Here is a 9395-nt window from a genome sequence, read left to right as displayed (position 1 = left end):
GAAGGAGCCCTTGACGTGGTGCACAGCAGTGTGTTCATAGCAGCAGGCTTCAACTGTGAGAAGGAAGGGAGCCCTTGACGTCGTGAACAGACAGCAGTGTGTTCATAGCGTGCAGCAGGCGTCAACTGTGAGAAAGAAGGAGCCCTTGACGTGGTGCACAGCAGTGTGTTCATAGCGTGCAGCAGGCGTCAACTGTGAGAGGGAAGGAGCCCTTGATGTGGTGCACAGCAGTGTGCTCATAGCGTGCAGCAGGCGTCAACTGTGAGAAGGAAGGAGCCCTTGATGTGGTGCACAGCAGTGTGCTCATAGCGTGCAGCAGGCGTCAACTGTGAGAAGGAAGGAGCCCTTGACGTGGTGCACAGCAGTGTGTTCATAGCGTGCAGCAGGCGTCAACTGTGAGAAACGAGCCCTTGACGTGGTGCACAGCAGTGTGCTCATAGCGTGCGGCAGGCGTCAACTGTGAGAAGGAAGGAGCCCTTGACGTGGTGCACAGCAGTGTGTTCATAGCAAGCAAGAGGCTTCAACTGTGAGAAGGAAGGGAGCCCTTGACGTCGTGAACAGACAGCAGTGTGTTCATAGCGTGCAGCAGGCGTCAACTGTGAGAAGGAAGGAGCCCTTGACGTGGTGCACAGCAGTGTGTTCATAGCGTGCAGCAGGCGTCAACTGTGAGAAGGAAGGAGCCCTTGACGTGGTGCACAGCAGTGTGTTCATAGCATGCAAGAGGCTTCATCTGTGAGAAGGAAGGAGCCCTTGACTTGATGCACAGCAGTGTGTTCATAGTGTGCAGCAGGCGTCAAGTGTGAGAAGGGAGGGCGCCCTTGACTTGATGCACAGAAGTGTGTTCATAGTGTGCAGCAGGCGTCAACTGTGAGAGGGAAGGAGCCTTTGACGTGGTGCATAGCAGAGTGCTCATAGCGTGCAACAGGCGTCAACTGTGAGAAGGAAGGAGCCCATGAGGTGGTGCACAGCAGTATGCTCATAGCGTGCGGCAGGCCTCAACTCTGAGAAGGAAGGAGCCCTTGATGTGGTGCACAGCAGTGTGTTCATGGCGTACAGCAGGTGTCAACTGTGAGAAGAACGGAGCCCTTGACGTGGTGCACAGCAGTGTGTTCTTAGTGTACACAGTTGTCAAATGTGAGAATGAAGAGAGCCCTTGACGTGGTGCACTGCAGTGTGTTCATAGTGTGCAGCAGGCGTCAACTGTGAGAAGGAAGGAGCCCTTGATGTGGTGCACAGCAGTGTGCTCATAGCGTGCGGCAGGCGTCAACTGTGAGAAGGAAGGAGCCCTTGACGTGATGCACAGCAGTGTGTTCAAGGGTACAGCAGGCGTCAACTGTGAATAGGAAGGACGCCTTGACGTGGTGCACAGCAGTGTGTTCATAGCGTGCAGCAGGCGTCAACAGTGAGAAGGATGGAGCCCTTGACGTCATGCTCAGCAGTGTGTTCGTAGCGAGCAAGAGGCTTCAACTGTGAGAAGGAAGGGATCCCTTGACGTCGTGAACAGACAGCAGTGTGTTCATAGCGTGCAGCAGGCGTCAACTGTGAGAAAGAAGGAGCCCTTGACGTGGTGCACAGCAGTGTGCTCATAGCGTGCAGCAGGCGTCAACTGTGAGAAGGAAGGAGCCCTTGATGTGGTGCACAGCAGTGTGCTCATAGCGTGCAGCAGGCGTCAACTGTGAGAAGGAAGGAGCCCTTGACGTGGTGCACAGCAGTGTGTTCATAGCGTGCAGCAGGCGTCAACTGTGTGAAGGAAGTAACCCATGACGTGGTGCACAGCAGTGTGCTCATAGCGTGCAGCAGGCGTCAACTGTGAGAAGGAAGGAGCCCTTGACGTCGTGCACAGCAGTGTGTTCGTAGAGAGCAAGAGGCTTCAACTGTGAGAAGGAAGGGAGCCCTTGACGTCGTGAACAGACAGCAGTGTGTTCATAGCGTGCAGCAGGCGTCAACTGTGAGAAAGAAGGAGCCCTTGACGTGGTGCACAGCAGTGTGTTCATAGCGTGCAGCAGGCGTCAACTGTGAGAGGGAAGGAGCCCTTGATGTGGTGCACAGCAGTGTGCTCATAGCGTGCAGCAGGCGTCAACTGTGAGAAGGAAGGAGCCCTTGACGTGGTGCACAGCAGTGTGCTCATAGCATGCAGCAGGCGTCAACTGTGAGAAGGAAGGAGCCCTTGACGTGGTGCACAGCAGTGTGTTCATAGCGTGCAGCAGGCGTCAACTGTGAGAAAGGAGCCCTTGACGTGGTGCACAGCAGTGTGCTCATAGCGTGCGGCAGGCGTCAACTGTGAGAAGGAAGGAGCCCTTGACGTGGTGCACAGCAGTGTGTTCATAGCAAGCAAGAGGCTTCAACTGTGAGAAGGAAGGGAGCCCTTGACGTCGTGAACAGACAGCAGTGTGTTCATAGCGTGCAGCAGGCGTCAACTGTGAGAAAGAAGGAGCCCTTGACGTGGTGCACAGCAGTGTGTTCATAGCGTGCAGCAGGCGTCAACTGAGAGAAAGAAGGAGCCCTTGACGTGGTGCACAGCAGTGTGTTCATAGCATGCAAGAGGCTTCATCTGTGAGAAGGAAGGAGCCCTTGACTTGATGCACAGCAGTGTGATCATAGCGTCAGCAGGCGTCAAGTGTGAGAAGGGAGGGCGCCCTTGACTTGATGCACAGAAGTGTGTTCATAGTGTGCAGCAGGCGTCAACTGTGAGAGGGAAGGAGCCTTTGACGTGGTGCATAGCAGAGTGCTCATAGCGTGCAACAGGCGTCAACTGTGAGAAGGAAGGAGCCCATGAGGTGGTGCACAGCAGTATGCTCATAGCGTGCGGCAGGCCTCAACTCTGAGAAGGAAGGAGCCCTTGATGTGGTGCACAGCAGTGTGTTCATGGCGTACAGCAGGTGTCAACTGTGAGAAGAACGGAGCCCTTGACGTGGTGCACAGCAGTGTGTTCTTAGTGTACACAGTTGTCAAATGTGAGAATGAAGAGCGCCCTTGACGTGGTGCACTGCAGTGTGTCCATAGTTTGCAGCAGGCGTCAACTGTGAGAAGGAAGGAGCCCTTGATGTGGTGCACAGCAGTATGTTCATGGTGTGCAGCAGGTGTCAACAGTGAGAAGGAAGCAGCCCTAGACGTGGAGCACAGAAGTGTGTTCAAGGGTACAGCAGGCGTCAACTGTGAATAGGAAGGACGCCTTGACGTGGTGCACAGCAGTGTGTTCATAGCGTGCAGCAGGCGTCAACAGTGAGAAGGATGGAGCCCTTGACGTCATGCTCAGCAGTGTGTTCGTAGCGAGCAAGAGGCTTCAACTGTGAGAAGGAAGGGATCCCTTGACGTCGTGAACAGACAGCAGTGTGTTCATAGCGTGCAGCAGGCGTCAACTGTGAGAAAGAAGGAGCCCTTGACGTGGTGCACAGCAGTGTGCTCATAGCGTGCAGCAGGCGTCAACTGTGAGAAGGAAGGAGCCCTTGATGTGGTGCACAGCAGAGTGCTCATAGCGTGCAGCAGGCGTCAACTGTGAGAAGGAAGGAGCCCTTGACGTGGTGCACAGCAGTGTGTTCATAGCGTGCAGCAGGCGTCAACTGTGAGAAAGAAGCCCTTGACGTGGTGCACAGCAGTGTGCTCATAGCGTGCGGCAGGCGTCAACTGTGAGAAGGAAGGAGCCCTTGACGTCGTGCTCAGCAGTGTGTTCATAGCAAGCAAGAGGCTTCAACTGTGAGAAGGAAGGGAGCCCTTGACGTCGTGAACAGACAGCAGTGTGTTCATAGCGTGCAGCAGGCGTCAACTGTGAGAAAGAACGAGCCCTTCACGTGGTGCACAGCAGTGTGTTCATAGCGTGCAGCAGGCGTCAACTGTGAGAGGGAAGGAGCCCTTGATGTGGTGCACAGCAGTGTGTTCATAGCGTGCAGCAGGCGTCAACTGTGAGAAGGAAGGAGCCCTTGATGTGGTGCACAGCAGTGTGCTCATAGCATGCAGCAGGCGTCAACTGTGAGAAGGAAGGAGCCCTTGACGTGGTGCACAGCAGTGTGTTCATAGCGTGCAGCAGGCGTCAACTGTGAGAAAGGAGCCCTTGACGTGGTGCACAGCAGTGTGCTCATAGCGTGCAGCAGGCGTCAACTGTGAGAAGGAAGGAGCCCTTGACGTCGTGCTCAGCAGTGTGTTCATAGCAAGCAAGAGGCTTCAACTGTGAGAAGGAAGGGAGCCCTTGACGTCGTGAACAGACAGCAGTGTGTTCATAGCGTGCAGCAGGCGTCAACTGTGAGAAAGAAGGAGCCCTTGACGTGGTGCACAGCAGTGTGTTCATAGCGTGCAGCAGGCGTCAACTGTGAGAAGGAAGGAGCCCTTGACGTGGTGCACAGCAGTGTGTTCATAGCATGCAAGAGGCTTCATCTGTGAGAAGGAAGGAGCCCTTGACTTGATGCACAGCAGTGTGATCATAGTGTCAGCAGGCGTCAAGTGTGAGAAGGGAGGGCGCCCTTGACTTGATGCACAGAAGTGTGTTCATAGTGTGCAGCAGGCGTCAACTGTGAGAGGGAAGGAGCCCTTGACGTGGTGCATAGCAGAGTGCTCATAGCGTGCAACAGGCGTCAACTGTGAGAAGGAAGGAGCCCATGAGGTGGTGCACAGCAGTATGCTCATAGCGTGCGGCAGGCCTCAACTCTGAGAAGGAAGGAGCCCTTGATGTGGTGCACAGCAGTGTGTTCATGGCGTACAGCAGGTGTCAACTGTGAGAAGAACGGAGCCCTTGACGTGGTGCACAGCAGTGTGTTCTTAGTGTACACAGTTGTCAAATGTGAGAATGAAGAGCGCCCTTGACGTGGTGCACTGCAGTGTGTCCATAGTTTGCAGCAGGCGTCAACTGTGAGAAGGAAGGAGCCCTTGATGTGGTGCACAGCAGTATGTTCATGGTGTGCAGCAGGTGTCAACAGTGAGAAGGAAGCAGCCCTAGACGTGGAGCACAGAAGTGTGTTCAAGGGTACAGCAGGCGTCAACTGTGAATAGGAAGGACCCCTTGACGTGGTGCACAGCAGTGTGTTCATAGCGTGCAGCAGGCGTCAACAGTGAGAAGGATGGAGCCCTTGACGTCGTGCTCAGCAGTGTGTTCATAGCGAGCAAGAGGCTTCAACTGTGAGAAGGAAGGGAGCCCTTGATGTCGTGAACAGACAGCAGTGTGTTCATAGCGTGCAGCAGGCGTCAACTGTGAGAAAGAAGGAGCCCTTGACGTGGTGCACAGCAGTGTGTTCATAGCGTGTAGCAGGCGTCAACTGTGAGAAAGGAGCCCTTGACGTGGTGCACAGCAGTGTGCTCATAGCGTGCGGCAGGCGTCAACTGTGAGAAGGAAGGAGCCCTTGACGTGGTGCACAGCAGTGGATTCGTAGCGTGCAAGAGGCTTCAACTGTGAGAAGGAAGGAGCCCTTGACTTCATGCACAGCAGTGTGTTCATACCGTCAGCAGGCGTCAAGTGTGAGAAGGGAGGGCGCCCTTGACTTGATGCACAGAATTGTGTTCATAGCGTGCAGCAGGCGTCAACTGTGAGAGCGAAGGATCCTTTGACGTGGTGCACAGCAGAGTGCTCATAGCGTGCAACAGGCGTCAACTGTGAGAAGGAAGGAACCCTGTACGTCGTGCACAGCAGTGTCTTCGTAGCGTGCAAGAGGCTTCAACTGTGAGAAGGAAGGAGCCCTTGACTTGATGCACAGCAGTGTGTTCATAGCGTCAGCAGGCGTCAAGTGTGAGAAGGGAGGGCGCCCTTGACTTGATGCACAGCAGTGTGTTCATAGTGTGCAGCGGTCGTCAACTGTGAGAAGAAGGACCCCTTTACGTGGTACACAACAGTGAGTTCATAGTGTGCAGCAGGCGTCAACTGTGAGAAGAAGTCCTTGACGTGGTGCACAACAGTGAGTTCATAGTGTGCAGCAGGCGTCAACTGTGAGAAGGAAGGAGCCCTTGACGTGGTGCACAGCAGTGTGTTCATAGTGTGAAGCAGGCGTCAACTGTGAGAGGGAAGGAGCCCTTGACGTGGTGCACAGCAGTGTGTTCATAGCTTGCAGCAGGTGTCTGTGAGAAGGATGGAGCCCTTGACGTCGTGCACAGCAGTGTGTTCATAGCGTACAGCAGGCATCAACTGTGAGAAGGAAGGAGCCCTTGATGTGGTGCACAGCAGTGTGTTCATAGTGTGCAGGAGGCGTCAACTGTGAGAGGGAAGGAACCCTTGACGTTGTGCACAGCAATGTGTTCATAGCGTGCAGCAGGCAAGTGTGAGAAGGGAGGGCGCCCTTGACTTGATGCACAGCAGTGTGTTCATTGTGTGCAGCAGGCGTCAACTGTGAGAAGGAGCCCTTGACGTGGTGCACAGCAGTGTGTTCATAGCGTGCAGCATGTGTTAACTGTGAGAGGGAGCCCTTGACGTGGTGCACAGCAGTGTGTTCATGGCGTGCAGCAGGCGTCAACTGTGAGAAGGCGCCCTTGACGTGGTGCACAGCAGTGTGTTCATGGCGTGCAACAGGCGTCAACTCTGAGAAGGAAGGAGCCCTTGACGTGGTGCACAGCAGTGTGTTCATGGCGTGCAGCAGGCGTCAACTGTGAGAAGGCGCCCTTGACGTGGTGCACAGCAGTGTGTTCATGGCGTGCAGCAGGCGTCAACTGTGAGAAGGGAGCCCTTGACGTGGTGCACAGCAGTGTGTTCATGGCGTGCAGCAGGCGTCAACTGTGAGATGGCGCCCTTGACGTGGTGCACAGCAGTGTGTTCATAGCATGCAGCAGGCGTCAACTGTGAGAAGGGAGCCCTTGACGTTGTGCACAGCAGTGTGTTCATAGCGTGCAGCAGGCGTCAACTGTGAGAAGGGAGCTCTTGACGTTGTGCACAGCATTGTGTTCATGGTGTGCAGCAGCATCAACTGTGAGAAGGAAGCAGCCCTTGACGTGGTGCACAGCAGTGTGTTCATGGTGTGCAGCAGGCGTCAACTGTGAGAAGGAAGCAGCCCTTGACGTGGTGCACAGCAGTGTGTTCATGGTGTGCAGCAGGCGTCAACTGTGAGAAGGAAGGAGCCCTTGACATTGTGCACAGCAGTGTGTTCATGGTGTGCAGCAGGCGTCAACTCTGAGAAATAAGGAGCCCTTGACATGGTACACAGCAGTGTGTTCTTGGTGTGCAGCAGGCGTCAACTGTGAGAAGGAAGGAGCCCTTGACATTGTGCACAGCAGTGTGTTCATGGTGTGTAGCAGGCGTCAACTGGGAGAAATAAGGAGCCCTTGACATGGTGCACAGCACTGTGTTCTTGGTGTGCAGCAGGCATCAACTGTGAGAAGGAAGGAGCCCTTGACATTGTGCACAGCAGTGTGTTCATGGTGTGCAGCAGGCGTCAACTCTGAGAAATAAGGAGCCCTTGACATGGTACACAGCAGTGTGTTCTTGGTGTGCAGCAGGCGTCAACTGTGAGAAGGAAGGAGCCCTTGACATTGTGCACAGCAGTGTGTTCATGGTGTGTAGCAGGCGTCAACTGGGAGAAATAAGGAGCCCTTGACATGGTGCACAGCAGTGTGTTCATGGTGTGCAGCAGGTGTGAACTGTGAGAACGGAGGGATCCCTTGACGTGGTGCACAGCAGTGTGTTCATAGTGTGCAGCAGGTGTGAACTGTGAGAACGGAGGGATCCCTTGACGTGGTGCACAGCAGTGTGTGCAATAGAAGGGTACAGATCTGCTTGCTTCTTGTTTTTTTGCTTCACATACCTTAAAGGTGAAGGCAGGACGCGGTTGGGGCCCTGTCAAGACCAGGTTAGACGTGGGCCTGAATAATGTTTTGCACTGTTCCAATCTCCTTTCCTTTGTAGAGAATGGCTAAGACTGAAAATTAGACGGAGATGTGTGCTGTCTGTCTCCTTGAATCGGATTCACAGAAATTCTACCAGTGACAAGCATTTGGAAGTGATGTTGAGCAGCCATTGGGAAGTAGGATGTATGGGGGATGGAGCTCTGGTGTTGCCCAGCTGGTTCTCCCAGTGGGCACTGGTTTCAGGGTCCAGGCTGCACGCAGGCACTGTCACTCCGGAGCACGCCCTCGAGCAGCTGCAGCGCTGGGCCAGGAGGGCCTCCTGGCATCAGCCACGTGCCACCCTCGTGCTTCATGACCAGGGACTGCTACGTTTTTGGGGATATGTCAACAATGTAAGAACATAGCACTTTGTACAGATCAGTGAACTATAGCACTGTATTCTAAAGACAAGTAAAGCCACAATGTAATCCTAAATTTCATTCAGTAATCTTGTACTAGTTTTATTGGTATTCATCCTTCAAAATTATGTGCAGTATAGATTAAAGCCAATAACTATCTTAATGTTAAAACTGAGTATTTTTTCCTGAGAAAAACACAATGAAATCCAAGAGTTAATTTAAAAACCTGTAATTCAAAGTATAGGAAATGTAGGTATGAACTCATCCTTGTTCCTTTAAAAACTCCACATTTCCTAGTTCTGCCCCAGGAGCAGTGGGTATAGCAAGCACCTCGACTGTGGCCTCTAGTGTCATTCACCATGGAAAGGAACCATCGCTAGTTCCTGAGTGAGGACTGTAAACGTGCCAGGTGAGCCCAGAACAGTTTTCTGAGACAGAACAAGGATGTGCATGGGAGCCTTTGTGGAACAGGTTAAGCATCAAAAGCTTAAGTAAAATAAAGTGCTAGGTTGTTCTTTTTCATTCTGAATTCTGAAAAAATAATGGCTGAAGCCATGGGAGAAACTGTCATCCTGAGAGAAGAAGGGGGTACTGGGCACATTCAGTTCTATCCCTAGAATCTACAGCCAGAAGCTGTAAGGAGAAAGTCACTGAAAAAGGACTGTCAGTGTGCTGGTCACAATCCAGCTGTTGGTGAACCTGAGTAAGAAAATGAGCCAAGTGGCTTAGAGTTGCTGTTGTTAGATGTACACAAATGTGTGCACATGTGTCCTCATGTACAAGTATAAGGGCGCAGAACTCCTTGGTCATCCACTCATTTGAGGGCCTGCTGTGTGCCAAAGCCAAGGTGAACTAGCAGGTGCATTATGCAGAAAGACTGGGGAATCCAGAACCTTAAGGAAATAAGGCACATTCTAACCAGCTTATAAAAATTAGGTCTATCATTTCTGTGGAGACATACACCTATAATCACAGTGCTTGGGGAGGCTGAGTCAGTACTACAAGATTCAGCCAGGCTTGGCAACTTAGCCTGACCATGTCCCAAAAGGACTGGGGACGTGCCTCAGTGGCAAAGTACCCTTGGGTTCAGTCTCTAGTACCAAAAAAGAAAAATTATGTCAAAGACCCCAAATATCTGGGTACATGACGTGATTATCACTAATGTAGGGAGGAGAGTGTTATCTCTCATTTAATTTCTTGACTTCTGGAAAGTTTAGAGCAGAACTAGTTAGGAAGAATTCAATC

This window comes from Sciurus vulgaris (genome assembly GCF_902686455.1).
Source record: "Sciurus vulgaris genome assembly, chromosome: 6".
Classification (NCBI taxonomy): Eukaryota; Metazoa; Chordata; class Mammalia; order Rodentia; family Sciuridae; genus Sciurus; species Sciurus vulgaris.
This window is presented reverse-complemented; position numbering follows the sequence as displayed.